Below are 27650 nucleotides of genomic sequence, written 5' to 3' on the forward strand. Positions count from 1 at the left end.
CTACAGTTCTATTCATCATAATTTCAAGTTCAAACCCTAATACTTTTCTTAACACAAATCTGTTCTTGGATGTAGGTAGGTGTAATTGATCATTAATGCAAGACACACTGCTGCTAGACAGAAAGGCAGTTCATCTCATGTTATCTTCTTTATTTCAAAGACATAAAATACTTCAAGTAAGATGAAAATGAAGTGTTTAAAAATCCCACACTGTGAATCACTGATTATTGCTGTACTTTCTTCATTTTCAAGGATATTATTTATTTTTAAGAACATTCAAAGATTTTGGCTGAGATGAAATAGCCACCTTGAGCTTGAAAAGAAAGCTGGGACACACGTTGTTCTATCATGTCTGAAGAGCATTGAGGTGCCAACTTAGAAGACCAGTAACTATCATTAGTGCACAAGCAAGGTGCTTGATAAGAGAGGAATAGCAGCTGATGAGAAAATGATCATTTAAGAAACTATCTGGTCTAACTGAATTGTTGATATCGTGAAGATAGTGTATAGGTACAGTGATCTGATCAGGCTCAGCAGGGTTGTGCACATCACGTAATTTAGACCAATGAGTACAAGCCATTCTGCAGTTATAAAATTAGTGCTCAACAGGTTTTAGTAGAGTGACATGTATTTTAGTAACAGATCCTTACTGTGAGTTTCCCCAAAGAATTCTAGAAACTGATAATTCCATGCAAGGTACAAAATCAAAATTATTGTTTGCATTTTGGAGATTTATAAATGGAAATTCACGGTAAAATTATTTTACCCCATATCATTGGAGGAGTTCAGATATAGTATCTAAATTCTTAGAGAGTTCTACACGTCTTCATTTGAACTGTACTAGAGAAATTGAATTTTCGTTGTTTCCCCAAGGAGCTGCAATGGAACCATTCCTAATACAAACAAAACAAAAAAGTATCAGCTGATTCCTAGATGATTAATGACTAACCTGCAGACAGTATTTAAATCCTGCTTGATAATCTTACCAGGGATTACCAGAGACTACAGTCTTTCATTCTAATTTGCATGGATTCATATTAATTTTATTTTCAAAAGAAAACTGCAGAGGAGAGCAGAAGTTTTAAAGACTTCAGCAAGGTATGTGGAAAACACATTCCGTATATTTGTGTATTTGAAAACCAGACAAGCTCTGTGGCTTTGAGTTCACTGTTAACTGTTCTTATGTAGTTTGGACAGGCTCGGTCCAGTGTTAGGACAAGGGGCAGTTTGTTTCAATGGAAGCCTTGTTCTGGAGGGATTTTTGGTAGGTGAATTATTTCTGGAAATCACTAGGTATATGACAAAGAGTCTCCATTTTGATTTCTTTCTTCAGCACTCTTTGAAGTGCATGAGAGTTTTTGCTGGACTTGATTATTATAGCACTTTTGGTAGAAAATTAAGCTACTTGTATTATGGATCTGAACAATGAACAAATGGTACAAGTCATTCAGTTATCTGATGCAAACTTACTTATTTTAAAAAAATGTAATTGAAAATTTTTCAGACAGAGGCATCAGTTTCTGTGAGATACTGAGTTTTTGTTGTTGCAAGAAATAACAAATGAAATTTTATGCACTGGATATGGTTTTAATTAAAATCTACTTGTCATTTTGTTTCAGTGAAAACAGCTGCAATTATAAACCTCAACTATGATATAGACAGTATAAATGTCTACATTATGTTAGAACTTTTATTTAGTTTTTATTAAGTAAAATTCTTTGTCACTTCCTTTCTTGCAAATTTCTATGGTTATTTGCTTTGCTTAAAACAATCAACCACTTTTTTTTTTCTTTTTTTCTTTTTTTCCCTGAATTGAGCTGTCTATGTGGTACTGAAAACCTTCTGTATCTCATGCTGCCTTTTTGAAAGTGTTGCTGAGCTTAAAAAAGGGAAGTCAGGTTTTGGGGTTATGACTTTAGCTCATTTTAAAACTTGTGCAGCTTTGGACAAATCTCTTTCATTTCTTCTGCTCCCCAAACAGAGGAGAGAAATAAATACTTCTCTCTCTCAAGCTAATGTTGAGAGGCTCAGATGGAAACTACTAGAGGACAAAGCACTGTGTAGTGTTATTAGCCCCGTTAATCCAGGTCAGTACATTTATTTCTCACAAAGGCTGCAGCAGAACTGAATTGCTTCTGTTCTGCTATTTGTATTTCCTCAGTGTTCTCCATCCTGTCTCAAATTGAACAGTTTTAGCTGTTGCTAAAGGGTTTTAAACTCTTGATTTGTGGCAATAACTCTCACAAAGATGCATTATGGGCACTGAAGTGATTATCTTGAACAGGCAGAAAAAGGCAGCCTAACTGGCAATTGCATTCCAGTGTCTGCCCCTCAGCCTAGCACCTGCTTTACTGACTCACAGCACCATCCTGGAGAGCTTTATGCATTAGTGAGGGCCATTCAAGCATTTAATGGAGCACTTTACATTAAAACAACTTTGTTTGCTTCCATCCATCTTTCAGGCTTCCTTTGCTAAAGACAAGTCCTTTAAAAGGATTCAGTTTTGCTATGACTCTATTCAGTGAGCCCTCCTTGCTCCTCTGGGTATCTTTTCTGCCCTTCAATTGCTTGCAGCTGGAAAAGGTACCCCATAAAGCAAAAATGTAGCTTAAAAATAATAATCTGCAAACAAGACAGTAAGGAAGTTCAGCTAGTTGCTGTATGTACTATGATAAAGTTAAAAAGCTTTATTTTGAAAACCTTGGAGGGAATAAAAGGATTTTAGCAATCTGTATATTTTATTTTCTTTGTATGGATCCTTGATATTTGCACCCTGTACTAGGCTATATCTGCGCACACATTGTATTAAAAATAACTAAGTTATTATATATTTTTAACAGACTTTTAAAACTTGGAAATACAGCCTCTAAGCTTGAAGAATAAGGTTGTTCAATTCCTGGGAAATACATGAGTTTAGAACTAAAGCTGAGTCACTGTGCAACAATGAACAATGTCAATGATATATTCAGATAAAGTATAAGCCGTTTCATTGGAAAAGGTAAAATTGAAGTATTAATTATTGAAAATCCACACATAAGTCCATCTCAATCTTCTGAGAAAAAAAAAAAAGAAATTTGCGGAGATAGTATGATTATGCTATGAGCTTGATCCTGTTGTTAGTCAGAAAAGGAAGTAAATGCTTAAAAAGGCAGCAGGAGCCCAGCCCCTTGGGTAAGTAAAGAAGTAACTAAAGTTACTTCCCCTGGTTGTTCTGCACCCTAGTTTCTGATTAGTACTGTCCCTGAGTACTAAATAAACCAAATTTTACTTGTAGTAAATGTGAGCTTGAACTTACACCCTAGCAGACCAGATCTGCCTGGAGAATTATGAAAGCCTCATTTAATTCTATATCTTTGACTTGTCTTAAATTCATAAGAGTTGGACTATACTTCTGATTGATTGTGATTCATATTCTGCCAGATGGGTAAAAGCCATCATTTGCCAGGAGAAGGTACCGTATGTTTGATCACGAAATACAGAAAAAAACTCCAAGACTGTATGTATGTCAGAGTGCTTTTGACTGAAAAGTAGACAGATCTTTGTGATTTATGCAGCCATTTATCTTTCGATTATCTGTGCAGATACATGATGTTGGGATGGACTGAAAGGATTGTAGAGACTGACTCTAAGAGGTTATTCTATTTATTGGCTTGAAATCATACCACCAGTTAGGAAACTTTTCATGTGACAGAAGTTCCCCTTCATTAGATTTGCCTGGTGTTGTTGGTACACACACGCTACAGTACACAGAGGATGTTTCTTTCTAGGGCTGTTAAGCCAAGGAATTAAGTCATTCATAAGTAAAAAAAAAAATAAAAAAAAATTGAAAATGATACTTCTGGTATTGTCTTTAGAGTGTGTCCACTGGAGAATGAGACTGGAACTCACTCTTGTCCAATGTATTTTTACAGCTCTGTAAAAAGTAGTTTAGAGCACAAACTTGGCTCAGATTTGTGCTTCTCTGTAAGCTCTTCCTACAGTGTAAGTTCTTTTGCACTGTTCATTCAGCAGCTGCTTTTCTTCATAACTGGGTCTTGGCAAAGAAATTGTAACAAGTTAGCAAACAGTAGAAAACACTTATCAAAAACAAGCAAACAAACAAACCAATCGCTCAATTTCTTTCTGTGACTCTATTCTTTGAACCAGTGGCGCCATTTGGTAACTTTGAAGACAATCTTGGATATAGCTGTACACAATCTCTCCTTTGTGGAGTTTTGTGTGAAAGCATTTGTCATTTCATTTCACACAATTATACATCAATGAAATGTGAAAATGTTAGCAGTTGTTCCATATTTTTTTGGCACTACAGCTGATTCACAGAATGCTGTGTTTCTTCAATGTTATTATTAGGAAAAACAAAAAAAAAAGAAGTGTGAGAAATGAAGAACTTCAGCATTCACATTTTGTATGTTGAATTTTCAAATTTTTCCCAAAAAAGCTATTTAATTTAGGAAGATTACAGCAACACTGAATTTTAAACATATAATTCTGCTTTTTTTTTCTCTTTTGATCCTTCCCTGATTCTACAGAGATCTGTAATATGCAGAAAGCTGTACAGTACAGATTTTCAGAAGAGCCACATGGATGATCGCTCTTGAAGGTGACAGTGGAGGCTCCTACACTGCCATTCTGAGCAACCCGAAGACTGAACATTGTTTTTTTTTCTTCATAATCTCTCACACTGGAACAACTACCATCATAAACACTCTCCTCTGTATGCATCAGTCAAGAAAACACAGATGCAGCATGTACAACACTAGCACTTATATACATAAAATACTTAGATGTGATGCAGCATCCAAGGGAGATGTTCCTGCCCTCTCATTTATCATCTTTATTTTATAATGATTATTTTTATTGTTCTGAATGCCTGACTAAACTTCTACTCTTTGTGCAGCAGTGCTTCAATAGTGGTAAAGCATGTATTTACCCTTCATGTCCTGGTCTCCACCTGAATTTGGCTTTTCAAATTGCGTTGAGAAATTAGAATGGATGTAGGTTTAATTTGAACTTGCTTATTGGCTTATCCAGTGGGGAAGCTGAATGATACAAAATATCTTTTTGTCAGGAGGAGGTAAAATAAGTGCTACAATTAAAAAAGAGATTGTTCAGAGGTACTAGAAAGCGTCTGGGAGAGATGTCAGCTACTTTGGTCGTATTTGAAACTTGACCCATTATTTTTTAAAATTCTAGTGAACAGTGTTGCCATGCAGTGCTGAATGAAGAAAGCAGTGGTGTCTCCTGCTAACAGTTTTTCTAGTTTAATATGCATTCATCTTTGCTTTATTCAGAAGAATGTATAATGACAATCATCAAACTAGTTGCAAGCTGTCTGTGACAACAAATTTCAATTACTGTCTTAGAGTGTCAGCTTATGGTGTCCGAATAACCACTGTGTGACATCCATTTTAATTGTCTTTCTTATCTTTACTTAACCTTTATCAGTGTAATAAAAAGGAGAAGGGAAAGAGAGGAACTAACCTTTTTTTCTTAAGGACTGCAGAAGAGGGTAAAGCAGAGGATGGAAATGCAAGAAGCAGCTATCAACTTATGAAACACCACTGTAAGAGAGCTCATGCATGGGAGACTGGCTGGTGTTTTCTTGCTGTCCTGATCAAAACAGTTTCCATATAATCATCTGAATGAATATTTCTGCAGCTTTACACTGAATTATTCATTAGATGAAAGAAACCAACTGGTCTTCTTTTGTCATAAGCAGGGTTTTGATTGAAGTTATAGTAAAAGCTTAGCCAATGATTCCCCATACCCATCCAGGAATGTGCTTACGTTGCTCCTTCTACAGCAGTAAGGTTTGGTGTCTGTCCTGTTAATCTATCCTTAAAGTTTTCAACTTCTCTGATCCAAAATATCTTTTCTGAGGTAGAGGGAAATGTTTTGTTTTCTTCATTGATGTCAGTGAAGTTATTTCCAGACTTGCTATCTACTCATCCTGATTCTGTTCAACTGTGCGTCACTGCAAAAGTGTAATTCCTGTCAAGCATCTTTTCAGCGATGACACATATTCTGAGCTCTTCAGTACTCAGAATCAGTGCCATACTCAATATACAGAAATAGACTTCATTGGTGGATGCTAGAAAATGGAGTGAGTCAAGGTGGAAATCTTTGAGAAATCAATAAATCATTGTTTGGGAATAATTTTCCCTTAGAAATAAAAAAGTGATAAACTTCTCTAAGAAGTCAGAATTATAATTATTGCAGCAAAAGGATGCCCAAATCACCTCTAGTAGATCCTATTGTCTACAAAATGTAATTTGAATTTTAGCTGCTGATTCTTGCCATCTGTACTGTGGGCAGGGCAAGATCGGCCCACTGTTGTATTTCAAGATGACTGAAAGGTACAAAGTAAACAGTATAAAAGGTGAAAAATCATCCTGAGGCTTTGAGTGGGCTCGTGGGATCTGAGTCATGATTTCTGCTTGATGGTGACCTTTTTTGTTAGTCAAAGTATGTGACATAAATGATCATGAACTACCCTGGTGAAACATGCCACACACATTTTCAGCTGTATTTATAGATTCTTCATCTGATTCCTTAAAGGCACTACATGTATATGGTTAACTCCTAGGTTCTTTATTTATTGTGAGAATTTAGATAAATGTTTCAGGGCATAATAATAAAAATATGTTTTATTATTCTTGTACATCTGTGCTTCCCTCACAAATACCATTTATTAAAGCCTTAGAGAAATTCAGTGGAGATTTTTAAAAAGCACTTTAATTTTAATAACTTGAAAAATTACTAATTTATTAATGAAGGCTCTGGTTGATAAGGCTACTTAATGTTTTATGGAAACTTCCTGAGACTTTTTCTTAATTGCTCTGAATTTCTAATTTTCCAGTGAGACAAGCAATTAAACAGTTTTTCAGATCCGGAAAGGGGGTGGGAGGGGGTGGGGGAGTGTACTTTTCTTTGATGAAAAGACCAAGTATCTTTTCCAAGTATTGTGTGCATCTTACTGTGCCGAGCTTCCTTGTTTTCTTGCTTGGTCTCTGTTGTAAAGTTATTTTGCTTACATTGCCAGAATGCTACTGTATCTTAAACATTATCAACCAAGTGACTGTTTGTACTGGGTGAATTCCAATTTCTTCATCAGTAGCGGATTGTGCCTCAGTCAGAATTGTGTCTGTGTGCAATCACTATTGAGCTGATCTTTCCTTAGTGTTAAGTCCCCAGAATAACAAACTTGAGTTTCCTATAAGTTGCAAAATCTCCTGTACTCTCATGAGTTTTTGTAGTCTCTGTGTTTCATTTTACCTGGAATCCATCCATATTTCTGTGATAGAATTGCATGATTTCCTGTGCTTGAGCTCACTTAAAGCTACTAGAAGCATATCAAATGATTCAAGGATTACTGATTGTCAAGCAGAATATGCACTAAGTTTATTTACTTTTTATTATTTTATGCATTGCTTAAAGGTAGAGAATACACAACTGTTTGAATATTTTCCAATTTTCTGCAGTTCTGGAGGATTTAAACTCTTACAGAGCTTGGAATTGCTCCTTGCTTCCTTCAAACAGGTCATTTTAGCCTCTGGAAAGATGCAATTTTCAGAATTGTGTGTCTGAATGGAACAACATGATATCTTCAAACTGAAGTATCTCAGTCCTTTGACATCAGTTTTGTTAAACAAACTTGAACTTGAGACTTCTGCCACCTGTGTACTTTGTCAAATGCAATTTCACTGTCCTTTTAATGAGTTGTAAGATATTACTATCATATCACTAATGCTAGGTATGGAAGCATGCAGTAACCGAGACCAGGACTTAGACAGATGCTGAAATTATTCCTTTGTTTTCATACTCAAACCTTAACTTTCTTTTAACTTTGTAGTAATTAGAATATATTTCTACTTCTGCAAAGTATAGCTCTACACAGTTTTCAGTCTTTGTTCTAGTTAGAGAAAATCCAAAACACGTATTTCTAGTTGGTTGTCCCCTGGTAGAACCTCAATTAAAACCTGGTAGTATAGTTTTGACAAAAATAAAAGGAGAAGATGAAAGAGAAGAGAAAAATTACTTCCGCTTTTATTTTCTGTGAAAATGTCGCATTAGATTATAAAGTAATAAGGTGTGCTTTACGGAAGTGCTGAAAACAACCACATAGTTGTTTTCATAATTAAAGTTAATATGAGGTTGTAGGTTACAGGCCACACAGGAATCACCTAGTTCACTTTTCAACATAGTGTAGTTCCTGAACTATATTTGGAATTCAGTTCAAACAAATGATGAATTATGTGTGAAAACATAGTCCTCTGTAAGTATTAAGTGTGACATTTCTTACAATCCACTACAGAAAAAAAGATCCCTGTATTTATGTCCTAAGCTTTGAAGTGTGACTCTACTCTGAATAAATGTGGCACCAGCCTGAGATATCTGCACATAGAATGTATTCAAATTATTACTGGGCACAAGGAATTAAGATAATATGATTCACTTGGTAATGGCAACGACAAGGCAAAGATTTGGGGAGAATAAGAGAAAAGAGTATTGTGTATTAAAAATACAGTTGTAATTGTACTTTGTTGAATTCAGATGGGCATACTTGTGTCATGAAAATCAATGCAGTTTATTTCATAGACTTGAGATTGAAGTAGAACATATGAAGAACATAATGGCAGAACTAAATGAACAGCTTGATTTACAGAGTGGTGGAAAGAACGGAGGGACAAAGATCAAGTCACAGAAGTAAGCTGAAATAGGCAATGTGAATGTGCAGCTTTGCTGGAATATGATGAAAAATTAGTGTCAATCGATTTTAACACATTCAGCATAGAACATTCTCCCAACTTATCCTCAGTTGCCCGTGATCCTTCATAAGGTGACAGAACAGTAGCACCTAGATCATAATTGTGGAATTGCAACTGTGTTATTCAGATAAAGGCGAGGCTTTAGAAAGTCTGAGAGAAAAATAAATAAATAAATAAACAAAACTACCCTAAAACTTTCAGGCTGTCTTCACGGGCCACTGGCAGTAGCTGTAGGTAGGTAACTTTCTTTCCTCCTATGCTTCAGCTGCAGCATAAAGCATCAGGCAGTATCACTGGGGATGGTAGCCAGGATCAGCCCAGAGTCCAGATCATCAGAGAAGTTCATGGTCCAGGGTCAAGCTGGGAATGCAAATTGGAATCAGGCCCTATGAGGGAAACAGAAGGTAGACACAGTCCTAGCCTGACCAGACAGGGCCATGAAGATGGACCAGACCAGGATGTCACTGAACTTGACTAGGCAGGACTATGGGGAGCTGAAACCTGGCCTTTTTACAATCTCCTTGGATCAGGACTGACAGCCCTGGGGCTGACATGAGATCCTGGGCAGAGTCAGGAAGCCCAGGGTCAGTTAGGATGACTGCATGCTAAGCCATCTTATGGAGCTATCAGTTGGTCCGTTCTAAGACAAAGCTGTAAACACTGCTGAAAAAAAAAATGTTTCTTGCTTTGAATTTAACAGTTAAATTCAGTCATAATGCGTGTCTACCAAATTCCGACCATGTCAGGAAGCTTATCCCTGACAAAATTTTGGAAACAGTGAAGGTGGCTGCAGTCATGGTCTGACAGAGTAGCCTTGACCTTGTAATATAGTGATGTGACATGTTTGCACCATTAATTTATCTTTAACTGCCTTGCATTTAGCATGGATAGATTGCTTGTTTTCTTTGTGATGCTTTGGCTCCCATGGATTCTGTCATTGGAGAAATGAAGTGATTAATGACATTTAAATTAATTCAACTAATCAATTAATTAAATCAATCAATTTAATTTAATTACAATGACTGGTGAAATTAATTCCAGTAACTCAGATCCCCCTGTCTGCCTTAACTCTGAGTCCTTGGTGCTGGGGCATTTTGTGGTGACTGTCTGATGGGCACCAAGAGAAAGTATCCTAAGGCTCAGATCCACTGCATTAATTGCCAGAGGACTGCAGAGGAATCACGAGCTCCAATGTGCCTCAAGGGACTTGTTTAGTTTCTGTTTCCTCTACCAGGAAATGGCTGAAGAGGCTCTGGTTTTATTTCTTTTGAATACTGATGATTATCTCCAACAGATCACTAGTGTCTCCTGCTGTGTTGCTGTTCTGGTAAGATCCCCAGGACTTGTCCAGAGCAGCCTGCATTTGTTTGTGTTTATACTTCTATAACTGGTCCTTTTGGCATCAGCGCAGCTCTAAGGATGTTTAATAAATTCAAACAATGCACAGCACAAATCTAAGGAAAACTAAGGTATGCCATAGAGTGACTGCAAAAAACCTAAGCAGTTGACCGATGTCAGCTAAGAACATTATAAAATCTATAATTTTGTAGATTCATTTTATTTGTAAGGTAAATTGAAAGCATTTTAGGAATGCATAATGCCAGTACTGTAGAAATTTTCTTAGAAACTGTTTTCCTTGTTCTTCTGTTGACACACAGGTGAGGAATCTTCATAACAAAAAGGTTTCTTAAAATTAAAGGCTTTAAATTTGTACTGAAGATATTAAAAGGCAAAGGTAATTTTTTTTTCTTACTGAAATTTGTGAAGAACATAAGGCATTTGTTCAAAGACTTTGCACAACTTTAATTACTGTTACTTGCATGTACATTGTAACAGTCACTAAGCATTTTGTGCCTATAGTAAATTACTCTCTCAACGGTTAATCACAGAATCACAAGGACTGGAAGGGACCCCTGGCAATCATCTAGTCCAACTCCCCTGCTAAAGCAGGTTCCCTAGAGTAGGTTGCACATGAAAGCATACAGGCAAGTTTTAAATATCTCCAGAGGAGACTCCACTCTCCTTGCCCAATCTCTCTGGGCAAGTTTTTTTCAGTGTTCTGTTACCTTCAAAGTGAAGAAGTTTTTCTTATGCTTATATGGAAATTCCTATGTTCCTCTTTGTGCCCATTGTAACTTGTTCTGTTGCTGGACACTGTTGAAAAGAACCTGGCACCATTCACTTGAATCCTGTTCATTACATATTAATAAGCATTGATAAGGTCTTCTCTCAGTCTTTTCTAGGCTGAACGTCTTCTCTCTCTGTCTTTTCTAGGCTGAACAGTCCCAGACTCTCAACCTCTCCTTGTAACGGAAATGCTTCAGGCCCCTAATCATATTTATGATTCTCCGCTGGACTGTCTCTAGAAGATCTCTGTCTTGAACTGAGCAGCCTAAAACTGGGCACAGTATTACCAGATGGCCTCACCAGGGCAGAGTAGAGGGGGAGGATAACCTCCCTTGACCTACGGGCCACACTCCTTTTATTGCACTCCAGGATACTATTGGCCTTCTCGGCCACAAAAGCACATTGCTGGCTCCTGGTCAACCTTTTTTCTACCAGGTCACCAAAGTCCTTCTCCATAGAGCTCCTCTCCAGCAGGTCAGCCCCTCACCTGTATTGATGTGATTAGGGAGTGGTTATTCCTCCATAGGTGTAGGATTCTGTACTTTACCTTGTTGAACCTCATCAGGTTCCTCTCTGCCCAATTTTCCAGCATGCCCAGGTCTCACTGAGTGGCAGCACAGCCTTCGGATGTGTCAGCCACTCCTCCCAGCTTTGTATCATCAGCAAATTTGCTGAGGGTGCATTCTTCCTCTTCATCCAGGTAGCTGATGAAGATGTTGGACAAAATCAGTCACAACACTGAAGTAATCTCAGATCTTCTGAATCCTAGTCTGGATCATCTCTTATACAGATTTGCTTTTTGTTTTTAGGTTCTTGTGGTCAGTTTTCAAGGTTGTATTCAATACCCTTAGATTTTGAAGTACAAGGTAGAGATATTCCAAACAAATTCTTGATGAATGTAGCACAAAACTGTAGAAGTAAGAGGTTATCTAGTTTGAAGATATACACCGTATTCATATAGAATAACAGACAATCCTGGAAAGCATCAAGAGCTTAAGCAGAATACAGGAGCTGCCAAAAACAAGAAATAAAGGAGAAGAAAGGATGGCATATTCTGAATAGGGCTAATTACTGAGTTAGTAAAGAGAAACAGCATAACTTTACAACTAACTCAGTTTTAGTAGAAGTTAAGGGCATTGAAAGAAGTTGGATGATGTCTCCCTGGAGACCTTTGGAGCAATTAGAGAAAGGAGAGGACTGGGAGATGAATTTACAGATAAAAGACAGTAAGAAGGCCTAAGGCTTTGATTGTAGGATTAATTACTTGGATATTGATTTAGGTAACAAGTATGCAGAAGCTAAGGAAGATATGTTTGAAAAAATACTTCTAAGGGTTGTTACCTTAAAGAATTACATCAAAAGCTATGTATTCTGAGGCAATTCGGGGTGGCTAAATTCATGAAATAAATGACAAGATACTATCTAGTACTTCCCTAGAGTTCATTTCTCATGGATCTCAGCAGAACTTCCTGCACTGTGAACCAGTTCTGTCATTTTTGCTTGGATCCAAAGTCCTGTACTCTTGTACTGTTGAGTAGTAGCTCGGAATAAATTGAACTATTGGAACTCAGTGAATGAAACAGAATTTAATTCTCAGTTTTTACTCTACTCTAGCCAAATTCCTTTTTGTTTGTGTATGGGTAAGAACAGAACAAATCCCTAGAATTTTGTCAGTGTTATTTGTTAAAACACATACTTAACCTCCATATTTGTACTTTCTGCTAAGTGAAAGAGAGAAAGAAACAGTGGATGCTTCTTTTTCTTTCTTTTTTTTTTTTTTTTTTTTTTTTTTTTTTTTTTTTTGCTTTTATTCAGTCCTTGAAATTAAACAAAAATATAAACACAGCTAAGACAGGTGGGAAGAGGTGAGGTAGTGGACTTATTCTGCGGTGTTTGAAGCAACGGTACAAGGGAGCATACTGATAGCTGCAAAAGAGCGATACCTTTCAAGTGCCAAACCAATTAACTCTGGGGCAAGAGAGGAGGTAAGCAATTGTAGAGATAGCCATGATGAAGTGTCTGGAAGTGAGTAATGAATTCTCTTTCAATGTCTAAAGTGAAGACTGCAAGGGGGTGCCTTGGATCCAGCCATCTTATTTGAAACAGAGAAGAGAGTTGGTAAGTAATATTGCCTGTAGAACTTTCTCATCTCAAAAACAAACAAACAAAACAACCAACCCAACAACCTTATACTCAAAACAGCTTTTATGTACAATATGTGCTTCCAGATGAGAGTGTTAACACCCTTTATCTTAAGAGCTTGCATGATGCTGGCATTCCTGTTGGTCTATTCTTAGTATTACTGAACTCTGTCTTGTGGAAACCTGTGTAGCCAACATAACCTGTTCTGCAAGTGTCTTAGATGACTGTTGCCTCTTTTTCCATAAGTCAGATGCTTTTTTTGTTAGGGTGAAGTTTATCATTTATCAGTAAGTCCAATTCATTTGTCTTCACTTCCTTGCTTTCAGAAGGAAGCAAGCTTTGACGCCATTACTTTGTAAATGTTTCTTGTGTTTTACCTGCTTTGCAAGTAATTGCTGGTTGTGGAATATAATTTAGTCTAAAGATGATGCAAAATCACTATATCCTTTCAGAATCTCAAGTGACAAACTCTAGGGAAGCAGCTTATTTGGCAGAATATACTTTGAATTCAAAAAAACTAGTCATCAATTGAACTAGTTTTCAAGTAAGTTTGGTGTTAAAAGAAAAAAGTCTTCAAACACTAAGTAAGTAAATATTGCTTAAGAAGCTTTTGATGTATTGATTGTTAGTATTCTCATGCAGCACTATGTTACCCTTTCTTTATACCAGCTCAACTGTTAGTATGGTTACATCTGTGTGTTCAGGATTCAGTTGCTCTTAATGTAAAAGAGAAAGGGTTATCTTTTAGCTGAATTATTTCAAATAATTGATTTATAATGTGATTTCCCAAACGGCTCTGTGAACAAAACTGAAGACAGTAATAGGAGCCCTTTTAGTTGTCTTCACCATCAAAGTCACAGCTTGAGATTATTTTTAAGAAGAGGAGATTCTACTGTGTGATCTATATGCCTTACTAAAACACTTCCAAATGATGCATTGCCTTGAAATATATAGGATATAACCCTAAATGAATTTCAGTGAAAATAACATTTGCTGTGAAATGTTCATACAGCTATATCACATTCTGCTTCTTCTGTGAAATCCAAGATGGAGTATTTAAGGTGATCTTGATGTTAGAAGAATAACAGCAGAGAAGATAAATTTGGAAAAATGTTAATGGTATGTATAGACAAGGTTTATATAATATTTATTTTTTTACCCTATGTCTTTTATTATGGTACTGAACACTGTCTTCACATACAGGAGAAAGAGATTAAGACTTCAGATGAAATCTCAAGTATTTTCCAAAAGAGGATTAATTGTCATGGAGAAAACAGTCAAGCTAATTTCCATACAATGGAATATGAAGACGTGGCAGAGCCTCAGGATCCTGAAGATCTTCCTTGTCGGATCTTAAAGAGCTTTCTTGTCTAGGAAGTCACTTACATTCACATAAAGTATGTTCTGCAGTGCGGAAGATGTTATAGCAAAAGGTAAGCATGAATTCATCCTGTGACGAAGGAAATAAAGATTCCCTGTATCTTAATATCTGCTATAGCGTGGTGTGCATGCTATTATGTGATGTGGTAATGCCCACTGGCTGATCCCAGTTTTCTCAAATACCTTGAAAAGAACATAATATGCATCTTTCAGCAGATTTTTGTACTATCAGTGCATGATATTATTCCTAGTTATTCCTGCTTTTCCTGTTATGCTCTAAACGTCATTGGATCCATAAGGATTACACAGATGTGACTTCTGTCACATACAAACATGTAGCAGAAGGGGAAATGCATAAACAGTAACATGATTTGGAAATACCATTATAACAGGGCTAGAAACTGCCCCCATGCCCAGAACTTTGCTTAGCTTAGCACTTTTTCAATATAAAAAGAGGTCAGAAATGATAGTGAGAGGAGGAAGTGCGGATGTGCAGGGCCATATCCCAAACTGGCACAGATCAAATCTATTCAACTGCAGACCCTGGAGTTGTATAGATTTACCCTAGTTCTAGCGAAGATAAAGTTTCTAAGTGTCAGTGCAGAGGTTGATCAGGCACAGTGGATTAGGATGCTTCCTATCCAGAACACTACATCTGCACACTGAATTAACAAGCAAGACACATCAGGGCAACTAAACAAACATAATATGTGACCTGCTCCCTTTAACTGGTACTTCAGTGTGATGAGCTCATTAAGGGTAAATCTGCTAACACTCATTTCATGTCAGCAGAAGACTGGTTCATGCTGCATGCTGTCAACTCAATAGGAGATCAAGAGATACTCAGCTCTGACATGACCCATTATTGCTAAATAGCAAATCTGTGTAGTTACGTGTATTTCATGCAAATACTTCATGCACATTAAAGGAAACCTTTTGAACCTTAAGCTCATTATTATTATTTTTTTTTTTTCAATTCATCAAATTTGCAGACATTCTGCTGTACAGTCCAGTGCTCAGTATTCTCCTGTCAACCATCTAATGAATATGGATTTTATTTGTGCTGCTCTTCTGGGGCAAAGGCCCAAATCCTGATGCTTGCCGGTCCCCCTTTTGCATTAACTAAATTTGCAGCAATTAGGATCCAGACTTATGCTGAGAGCCCTTAAATCTGCTGATTATAGTAGATTTGGCATCCTGACCAATAAGGACATTATGCCAATGGAAATAAGTGGAAAATTTTGGCATGGAAATATGTAATCATTTTTTCATCTTTCTATGTATTTTCTGTTAAAATTTCCACAATAAAGATGTATTTTTTTTTTTTCACTTGAGATGGATTTACTTTCACAAAATGCATAAATTTTTTTGGATTGAAGTCTTAGCACAGAGAATTGATCAACTTCTCTAAGTGGATACATATTGGATAGGCAAATGCTTGATACCTGGAGTTACATATTCCTAGTTTCCTGCTTAAATGCATCCAGCCTCAGCAGTGTCCATTATTTTACCATCAGGCAGTAATCTAACATTAGCAAAGATGAGTGTAGTTAGTAGGACACAGTATGCAGTAGTGTCCCCATCATTATGTCAGATTATAACTAGAACCCACTATTCTTATATGAGTATCAGCTGATATAGAACTAGTCTTGAGCAATGCCAGCTGCTAAACATAAACTTGAATATGAATTGGGACTGCATGCGTATCTCTGTTTTAGTCAGTTCACTGCTCTGTTATAGTAGCCTCTGGAGGATGAAGTTGTAAGAAGGTAATGGGAATGAAATGTGTGCTGCCTCAGCTACTGGTCAGCTCTAACTGCGTTGTGCTACGTATTGCATTAAATATTATATTTCATAACGTAATCCTCCAGAACATTTTACTACTATTGCTAATGAGGAAAAGCAAGGGATCTTTCTAATAGCATAAGCTACTATCTCAGACTGAACTAGACTCTCTGAGACACAGATACACATTTTGTTATTACAACTCTTCTGAAGAGTGCTTTTCCTCCAGCACATGGGAGAGGTGGATATTCAGTGATGATGCATTATGATATATCAAATTTCAGTTGTTACAGCCTTTAAAATGAATAAAGGGAGTAGCTGGAAGATCAGACCATTTACTACACATTTTTTGTAGTCTTTAAAATCATCAGTGATATCAGATTTGTGATGGACAGCAATTAACTGCCTTTGAAACTAGTAATAGAACTGTTACAAGGTGGAGTTGCATTGGTAGGGTTGGTATATAAGTAATGAGAAGTCAGACAAGACTGATTTTCAATTAGATGAATGTAAGAGATTCATCAAGATTCACAGGTAGTGGGTGGAATTAGGTCAGGATCAAGAAACGATGTAGGGGATTCACCACTGAAACATCAGGTGGTGTTCGTTAATGTGAGTGAAATCCTATTACGTAGATGTACTACTCTGTGCTAATAGCCTTTTTTAAACATTTTGCTGACTTGCAAGTTAAAAAAAAAAAAAAAAAAGAGAGAGAAAAAAACAGATGCTTTCAACCTTAGGTGACATTGGCTTCTATCATTTCCAAAGAATAAAGAGAAACCAAAGCTTGCCATTCATTGTTTCTTAGATTTTAATCGGCTTAGTATTGTGGACATCGCTAGTTGTAAGTCTTTGTATTAAAAACAGCTTAAAAGCTTGGGTGTATGTGTTTAGGCACATATATATGTCAGAAAAATATGTTGTTATATAAGATTTAAATACCAAAACATGTAAGTTGATAACTTAACATGCATCCTGTCCTTTTAGCCTCTCTTTTTTATTTTTTTATTTTCCACACCGACCTTGACAATATGGAATCTTGACAATGGAGAATATGAGCATTTCTGCTCAGGTTTTTTTTTTAATTGGCAATTTTTTGATGCATTGGTAGCATAGACTAGAGGAAAGATGATCCTAAAACCTTTTATAGATAAGGAATTTCAAACCACATCATAATATGAGTTGCAAATCAGAGGTGCTCTAGCTAATGAAGGCAAACAGAAAGGTATTAGCATTGTTGTTTGCTACAGTGTTTTGTACAGCGTAAAGTGGTTGCATGGTTCTAATCAGAAGAATTCCACAGAAATCAAAATCAAATTCCACAGAAATCAAAGCTGAGGTAGAAAAAATACTGTGACTTTCAGATATTCACTTTGTCCCTCAGAAGATCCACTGAGTGTTCTTAGATGTGGAGTATATTTACTTTTTCCAGTCCTGTTCAGTCACTTGAAAAAAGGTTATAATCTGAGATAAAATTCACTTGGGAAAATTAAAAATAATAAGAAATTTAATTTTCTGAGAGCCTTTCTATTTTTAAAAGTTAAGGAAAATGAAGCAGTGGAATAGTAATTGTGAAATTTTAATAATTGAAATCATGAGTTGATCCTGCTTTGGACAGATCCCTGTTTGGTGTTTTTTCCAGATCTGTCCTTTACCATTATATTCTTTTCATTCACTTACGTGAAACAGTCAAGGAGATTCTAGCAAGAATCTAGCAGAACTGCTGGGTGAACTAAGGAATTTTCTGTGACTTATTTGCAGTCTGAGTCTTTGCATCGACACTTTCCTGGCCCCAAGGCGAAACATACGCTCATATCGATCGACCATCCATGTAATTTGTTACTGAATTTGTTGCTGGATGTACTGTCAGGGCTGTCTCTGGAGAAAGCCAGAACAAACTCTGAGGGCATGCCGCTTGAGGGTGCACTTAGCTGTTATACACATAAGCTCCAGGACTCTGTCTTGATGAGCAGCTTCCGTCTAGTCCATCTGCTCTCATAGCGGATGGCTAATAGCCAGCAGGCCAGATGGTACTGAGTACTTTCCTAGAAGAGTCCTCAGCATAAGCAGCTACAAGGATAGGAGGAGTTTCTAAGTACTCTGAACACTGCCGAAGTTTAAGTTGCCTCCAAGACTCTATAGACAAAAATGTCAGGTTTGGGGGCTTCCCTGGAGTGGGTCAGGTCTATACATGTCAGATCTATTGCGTATTGATGCAAGGTCAATTTGCCTACATTCAGCTTTTCTTTACATTTAAAAGCCTTTCTGTAGACAGGGAAAAGATTCCTTGTAATGACTTGGAGGTGATGATTCAGTCAATATCTGGTTTGTATTTTGTTAACCAAGGCAATCTGACTTTCACTGACCTCTTCAGATATCCTTCGGCAAAAGCTGGCTGTGTTTTCAGTTGCTGTTTCAGAGATAAATGTTTGATCATGTTAAAAAGCTTTAGGTTTTTTATTAAAATGAGAATAAAAAAATACCACTTTTCCATCTTTGCAGTTCAGCTTGTTGTTCTATTTGACATCTGGTTTTGGACTTTATGTCAGTCTCTGTGCTTTGCAAATTCCAAGCGCAGTAAACATATCCTTAAGCCATCATTTGGGCTAGACCAGATAAAGATGTAGTCAACACTTCCTTTTCTACATATGTCGTCCAGTATGATTTAAGATGCCTTGGTATATGTTTAAAGATTTGTATAGTATTGCTAAAGCCTTTCTTTTTTAAATTAAAAGTGTGCCTAAAGGGAGGAAATAATCATTATACTCGGGACTGCAAATGTCATGTAATAGAGGGATAGAGGGATTGCTTAGTGGAAATGTAAAGTAAAAATGTAAATATGCATGTCAGAGGCTACTAGAATTTATAAATAAAGCTCATTTTATTTAAAATACACCAAAGCAATGATAACAATAAAAAAGACCATTCCTAAAGATTTCTACCTGATCGTTAGCATGTAAATAAATATTGTAATTATAATTCTATTTAAAAAAAGATTCTTATTCGTGTTTTCAGCATTATAAAAAATCATCAATTAATTATATATTTCATGCTTCTAGTTGCTGGAGAGACTGAGCTGGCTTTTAATTTTCTTAGTTCTCTGAATGGCAAAAGGAGATTGAGAATTGAGAGATAAAATCAAATATTCCCCCTTCTTAACCTATAAAAACTAACAAGATCTATCGATGACTTTGTGTGTGGTATTGAAAACATGATCTAGAGAAGCAGTGTTTTACAGACAGACTGAGTAATGACCAAACAAAAAAAGAGCCCGTCTTTTCTTCTGTTTTCAAAGAAGACCTGTCAGATCTCACACTGTTAGCACGCATCTGCAGTTTCATGCAGAGTCCTAAATGAGGGTCAGAGAGAAGTAGCTCCTGAGCGTGCTTTGTGCCTTGTTACAGTGTTAGCTCTTGTCAGCCCAGCTTCTTGTTGTGTGTTCTTTTTTCATTACGTCTCCTATTCTGGGCTACAGAGTCTGGGTAACATGAAGCAGACATTGATTTTGCAGGATTCTGTCTTATTACAGAAGGGTGGAGACACAAAATCCAGTTTCCAAAGCATTATATCCCTCCAACAGGTCCTGCTTCTTTTGAGGTTCATTCTGTGATACCTCAGCAGTCAGAGTTATTCTGATTGGCTTATTTTCTGCACACTGTTAATGGGTACAGTCAAGGGTGAAGTGTGCTAAGGAAGCATAGTGAACAATAACTAAATAGAAGGCTTGGTTGCTCAGTAAGAACTGAATACCACTGTTGCAAACCTCCACTATTCACACTAAAAAAAAAATTCCATGGTGGATTTGCTAGAATGTTATCAGCCCTGGTCAGTCATCTGTGTGACATAATTGCAAAGATTGAACTTGCAGTAATTCCTGTCCTAGATCATTGTTTTCAGCCTGGACACCAAAGGTCTGCAAAATGCTTGCCTTGAAGTGACAGCCTCTAATCATCCTTCTGAAGTATGCCTTATGCTGAATTGTATCTCTTTAATGGTAGAAGTGAGGTTGCTGAACCTATAATTGTCTAGAAATACAATAGAGGCAAGTTTTGTGATGATACTGTCTTAAATCAGTGATGTGTTTGGGAAAAGCAGACAAGCTTTCTGAGCTCCTGGTCTCTTCCTTTATTGTTAGAACTTTATCTTCTTTGGCCATGAAGCACTCCCTTCTTTTCCTGACGAGTACTCTTAACAAGCAACCTAAATTTCTCCTTTCCCTTTATTATTTCCTGAAGATGTCATTGTCTGCTGCTGTCAGCTTCTTTTCAACTGACATTCAGAAGACTTTCTGCAATCTGTTCCAGACCTTTCTGCTTTGGACAGAATTTGCATTTGAATTTTTGCATTCAGATGAGCTCATGTGAAGAAATCACAGTTTATCGTTTTCAGTTCCCCTGAATTAAAAATTGCAAGTGATCAAATTCATTTAGGAACAAGGTAATTGTTTGGGGTTTTTTTCCTCCAGAGGAAACAGTAGACATTTAGGATTTTTCCAAGTCTATTGTATATAGAATTATTGAAAAATCAAAGGTGCATGTACTTTAAAAAGCCATATTTTTAATTTTCATTTTGAAAATCTTCCTGGTTTTCACTTCTTCCAAAAACACTAACACAGAACAAATCTCAAGTCTAAATTTTTGTTTGACAACTGAATTTTTTCGCTTGTTCACAGGAATGCAGTTCAATTAGTGAGGACAATTGTTTTTCTCATTATCAGTGCTGTATTGAAATGCAAACACCTTGAAAATTCACAAATGGAAAGTCTTCATATCAGATGGCTGAGAGCTACTTTTTAAATAACATTTGTTCACTTCAGCCTTCAGTCAGCCCAGCTTCTTGTTGTGTGTTAATATGCCACAGGTACTGTTATCTGCTAATCAGTCTTACTGAGGCTTTAGTGCTGCTTGAAATAGAGTAAGACCAGTTCATTGTTTTGCATGTATTACATTGGTTTCTCATAACAGTGGAAGTGATCACTACAAGGAAGTAGCATCTGGCAGTATGTCATTCATAATGCTGACATGTTGAAAACTCAGTGGGATTCTACAATCATATTATTCCTTCTCTTCTGGGCTCCCTGAGTTGGCTGGTGATATTTCTCAAGAAGCTCAAGCTGTTATTTCCATTCTGCTTGTTGCAGCCTGTGAAACATTCACAGTGCAAGCTTAGGATGATTAGTAAGGAAAAGTTGGGGAGCTGGGCAGATGGCATTGATAATAAAGCAAAGCAGTTGTCAATATTATCTAAAAATGAGTTATTAATGATTAGCACTCTAGTTCTGTATGTTGACAAGAGCAAGCTTGCACTTTAGAGTGTGCTAACTTGCATGCCAAGAGCAATATAGCTAAAAGCAGAGAACATCAACTAACCTGTAGAAATTTCTGATTGCTAAAAGTTTCTACTTTTTTTCAGTAAGAACTGTCGTCATTTGCTACAATGCCTCATATAATGAGCTTATAGATATCTGAAAAATGATAAGAACAGAAAGCATAAAAGAGAGCAATGTCATTAAGTCTGAACAGGGGACTCCTGAAATATTTTGAACTTTGCCCTCCATTCATGCTGAGAACGGCAAGATCTGTAAGAGTGTTGTTTGTACAGATCAAAAAAGAATTTTCTGTCATACAGTGATGGACTCAGTCAATAGCTTTTCATTCTCTTGATGTAGTAAATGTGGGCTTTTTCTCAAAACAGGATACTGAAGTAGGTAGACCACTGGTGAGACACAGCTTAACTCCCCTGTGTGACCTTCCTTATTGATGGAATGAGTGTGGCTTTTTAGTCACTTCTTTCTCACTCAACAGTGCTATCCATCTCCTTCTCTAGAAGTTTTACTACAAAACATTTATTGCAGCTTACTAGTCTGAATTCTAGCCTGCCTGAGTTGTATACTATGCAAAGGATATATTATGATAGTGTGCTGTACAGCTGGAGTCTGAATGTCTCTGAAACAAATGTCTCTATTGTGTACCTCTGAGGAACATCTTCCACACTGTACTTTCTTTAAAAAAAAAAGAAAGAACGATGCTGAGGTAACTATATCAGTGACTGTATCAATGACTATATCACCTGAAAAAATGCGAAAGAAATGAAAATGAAGAATATAATGCTTTGTCTTCCAAATAGAGAAAAAATCCCTTTATTATTCTTGATCAATGAGCTTTGGTTGAGGTTCTTCATGTTTGTCTGTTGTCTCCACAAAGGGTATTTTTGCATTTCTTTTTCTCAGAGGTATTAAAGGCAAATCCAACTTTCCTGGGATGTTTTTTTCTTAAATTTGTTACAATGTTAAGTTTACTTCTGAAAGTGAGACTTAGAAAACAGAACATTACAATATCTTACGGTGCTAAAGAAGTGTTGTGGAAAAATCCATATAGATAAATTTATTTGCCTTTAATCAACGAACCTAGTAAAAGTTAAAGAAAGCAGAAGTTTAATCTGAGGAGTTTTGTTTGTCTTCCTTGAAGCTCTCTACATTTCTGTTGAGAGATTTTTACACTGTGACATTCCATTATGGGGATTGAACTGCTCACCTTGTCGCTATGTACAGTTGCCTTTGGAAATCGACCAAGGTACGGAGTTTAAAACCATGATTTAAAGACATGGTGTACAAGCACCAGTAATTGTAAATTTTTGTTGCCAGTCTTTTCTTTTGAGAGAGTTTTGTAGGTTTTTTGGTAGATCTAGGCTGAAAGGTGAGATGAAATGACTAACTTGAAGGAATGTTTTCCTCCTGTTAAGTGGGTATTTCTGACTTAGTGATTGCACAGAGAAAAGTTTACTCTGCTATATAAGCAGTTGTTACCATCAGAGAGCTTCTGTGATGACGTGTACTGCACTGAATAAAGAGTGTTACACTGTGGGAGAGCTTTGAGATGGGGGCGAGGTGAACATACTTTGTTGTGGGTGTGAGAAATGCATTGCAAGGTGTTGCATTTGCTACTTAGGCATAGCCTGATTCTATACAGCACGAGTGGGTGTACAGACATTAGTTTCTGTGCAGTTTCAAAAAGAAAGCTTTATTTAAAGAGGACAAAAAAGATATTCAACTTAAGATCTTCTTCCAGAGCAGTTTATAGTTTCAGGAATAATTTCTAAACATGTCGCAGAGTAAGGTAGTACATGGTAAGGTTTTTGGATTATGATTTATTGAAGGAATGGTCTTGATGGGTAGGGATTATCTTTAGATTAGTTGTGCATTGTGCACTTTTCCCAAGAAAAGTCTGCAATGTTTAGAATGAACAAGTTGTTCTGTGGAGACAATGGTTTGTGTACTTTGTACAACACAGTTTTCATGTTGGCTGTTAGCTCTGGAACATTGATGATGGTGGAGTAATATGTATTTTACATCCTATCAACAGCTAGAGGAATGATTTTGTCCTGTGGTTATCTGACATTGCAAAGCATTAAGTGTACAGTCCCTTTTAAGTCTCTGATGTTTTTTCTCCTGAATATTAGGGACTGGAAAAAAAACCTTTCATTTCATCAAGTCAGACTTGATATCAAACTAAATTTTCTCAGCTGAATCTGTACCACAATTTGACTATTCTAGCCCAAATTACAAAAGGTTAGTGGAATTAAACGTATGCAGAGTTGGGGTGTTGATGGACATGATCTAAGTAAATAATCCGAACGTTAGCGGATGTCTGAAATTGTTTCAGCTCAGCAAATCTTGGGTTGCATCAGAGAGAGAATTTTGAGGATCCTGATGTCATCATAAATATAAAATTAGAAGTTCAGATGAAAATTTCTTACATAATTTTGTGAGTGGGAAAACAGTTTCCTTTCATTGGAAGTTTAATAGTGACCATGACAAGGAAGCCCCTTCAGCTTCCTTCCAGCCTTTCTACTATTCTCTCTTAAATCCTATTGAAGATATTAGTTCCCATCCTAATTCCATATTCATATAATTAGCTGCTTTTTATCATTACTGACCTTATATATCTCAATGTTGACACTAATTGAACTCTTAACTATATACTTATTACCTGCTGATGTAGGTAATCTAATTCTAGGAGTAAAACAAAGCAATTTGGCAGATAGATAGAGAGGGGATACTTAAAAATGGGAGAGGCTGGACGTGAAAAGTTATTCAGGTCAACTGCAAATTTGCAAATTCAGTGTCTTTCAAGGCCACTTCTAAAGATTACCATCAGCTGAACTTTTTCAGCACTGGTCTCCTAGGTTTTTAGATTTGCTGTCTGTTCTATCTAGCTTTACGTGTTCAATATAAATATGCATCTCCCTTTTGACCATTGGGCTTATTTGGTCAGGATGTTCTGTTTCTTGTCCATCAGTGTAGCTCTGCAGCACTTTATATTTTCTTTTCTCTTGTGATGCCTCAGACCAATCTTTCCCCTTGACTACATATTTTTCCCCTGTATAAATAAAAGCAAAATACTGCAAGATATTTCTGCCAATATTTACTCATATTTCAAACACACTCACTTTTCTCTTGCTTATGTGCTTCTTACATAGCTTTCTGTGAGTACCTGAGAGATTTAGCTGACTGGTATGAAGGTACTGTGGCATCACACACATAAAATTTAGAAAAAAATTTTTAATACAAATGTTTGATCCAAAAGTACCAGGATAAAAGTATTTATCCTGTCTGGGAATAAACGTCTCACATAGTTCATCAGAACAATTAGCTGGTCAACAAATCAGTAAGCCCCAGTTTAAAGAACTTGCACATATGAATAATCTCAAGCACCAGAATCTGTCAAACTACAAATTTGATATTTTCTTGAGTTGAAACTATAGTAAATACTAAAATACTATTATAAGAAACAGGGCGTTGAGAAAGTTTTGAAGCCAGGTCTTCCCATCTACTCTCAGAAATGAGTTGCCTAACCTGTTGTGATATTGATAAGTATTGATTTTAATTTGCTTGGTTCTGATTCACTTACAGTTTTTTGTTTTACTTGATTATTTATGGGCTTACAGCATGAATCAATATGACATATTACTAGATTCTTATAAATGCTGTAAAAGAGGATTACACAGAGTGATAGAGTTATGGTTATTTTCTGCAGCTTGATAAAAAACCTTCAGTTGCCAGGACCTCAGAGAGAATATAAACTATGTTAAATCTGCTGTACTCTTCTATCTTCACAATCTTCCTGCAAAACATTTTCAATATTTTTTGTACATATTTTAGGGATGAGTAAAAGAGGAAAGTAATTGAAGTGAAAGCTAAAGTCAATAGATTTATCATAAGCATTAGCTTCTTATGTTAGGACTTTAATTTTCTTCTGTAACTGGGCAAATTCATATTTCTTCAGGTTTAGGACAGGTTAGTTACTCAGTCATTTGTGAAAAGTTTTATTGTCAAACTGAATTATTGTCTAATGGAACAGAATCCTATTATGGTCTAATTAATACAACCTGGAGTATACTTTATATCAAGATTAAATATTGACTCTAACATCACAGGTGATTTTAGAATCACCAATTCTTGATGGTTTGTTGGATCAAAATAATTCCCTATTGCTTCACCTGCCTTTCCTTAAGTCCATAGAACCTTGCTTTCTCTGGGGATGTGTGTCCCTGAGCTGGAAGGTAAACCACATTTATTCTTCATATTATTTTTCAAGTTCTTACTTTGTTAGTTGGTTCTCCTATAAGATCACTGTTAATTATCTCTGGAGATAGTGATTTGGCAAAGATTAATGATTTCCCTCATAAAGGAAAAATTGCAATTAAGTTCTACTTCTGAATGAAGTTGCTGATTCCTGTAGGCATAGAACCTTCATGACTCAACTAAGCTTGTAAGTGGAGTATTGTAAAGCCTGAGACACTCACACTCATTTAGAATATTTTGAATATGTGCTTTTAATTTATCTTCCAATCTATACATGCAAAAAGAGTACGTCTACATCAATTTCACTTCTGCTTAGAAAATGTAAATATTTAACTTCCATAAGAACTATGACTTCAATATATAACAGCACTTTTACTCTCTTTCTGTAGCTTTCACAAAAAACAAAGAAACAAACAAAAACACCAAAAAAACCCAGTGATAAACAGTATGCTACTGTATTACTAAATTAAACTCCACCTTACTTACAGAGGTAGGATTGTGCAACAGTGATTTATTCCCCTTTGGTATGAGTAGAGACACTTGTCTGATAAAAATGTTAAAAGCAGAGGTAGATTGCAGTTTATCAACAATCTGCTGAGGATATTGTTGAAGTGGAACATACACTGATACGCTCAACTCCTTTCCTTTTGGATAGCCACTCACTAAAACCCCTAATTAGTACCTGTGGATCTTTACATCAACAAATTCTGATAAGTATGAGTCTAAAGAGGTTGGAACATTAATTTCCCTTAAATGTGTGTTTTTTTTGGTTATACAATTCAGTTATGTAGTTTGCAAAATCAGAAGCAGAAATTCCCTTGATTAATTCTGAACCTAAACATAAGTGAGAAGCTTTTTTTTTTTTTTTTTTTTTTTTCTCCATATTACACAGTTCTGTATTTAGCACTGGGCAGCATAGAGACACTGTCACATATATACCATCATACAGCAAGATAGCTACAAATACCTTGATAATGGAGAAATATAAATTAGGGAGAGTTTAAAAAGAAAGCACATACATAGAAAAAAGATACTATTTATTTTGCATGAGGTAAACATCTCACAAAAATTCATTTGTTATATGTGGGCATAATCACTCATAGAATCATAGAATCGTAAGGTTGGAAACGACCTGCAAGGTCATCCAGTCCAACCGTCCTCCCATTACCATTGCTATCACAAGCACTAAACCATATCTCACAGCTCCTTGTCCATCATTTCCTCTTGCAGAGTTATGGATTTCAGGATTGCAGTGAAGTCAACATTAGGGAAAACAAGAGATCTTTCCCAAGGTTTTACAACAAACAATTAAGAAAGAAACAACACATCTCATTTAGCTGTAATAAATTATAATTTAGATCTGAGCTACTTAACAATGTATTTATTTAGTCAAGCAAAATATTTGAAACAGTTCATCAGCACGGTACCTAAGCACCAAATAGAGTTCCACATTCCTGGACAATTATAAAAAATAATCTTTTTTTACATGATGAAATGAGTAATACCCAACCTTATTTTCTCTACTATTCTGTTGTAAATATTCCAGTTCTTCTTTGCCTTTGTTGCTGCAGCAAAAATGCTAAGTCATGGTCTGAAACAGTGATTGAGCACCTGGTGGGAAGGCAGGGCCAACCCAGAGGAGCTCAGGTGCATGCACCAGACCTCCTTTAAGGGTTGGCATGGGAGGCAAGGGTATTTTGCTGGAGATCTTTGTCTACTTGTGGTCTTTCAAAGGTAAGAAGTATTTTTCCTTTGTTTCCATGTCTGCAGATACTGTGTTTGGGCTTGTCCTCAGTTGTTGCAGCCTAGGATTGCGCCACCTCGCTGTTACTGCTATACTTTCCATAACATAGCATTGTAGTTGA

Source organism: Meleagris gallopavo, chromosome 5, assembly GCF_905368555.1.
Source record: "Meleagris gallopavo chromosome 5, MGAL_WU_HG_1.1, whole genome shotgun sequence".
Classification (NCBI taxonomy): Eukaryota; Metazoa; Chordata; class Aves; order Galliformes; family Phasianidae; genus Meleagris; species Meleagris gallopavo.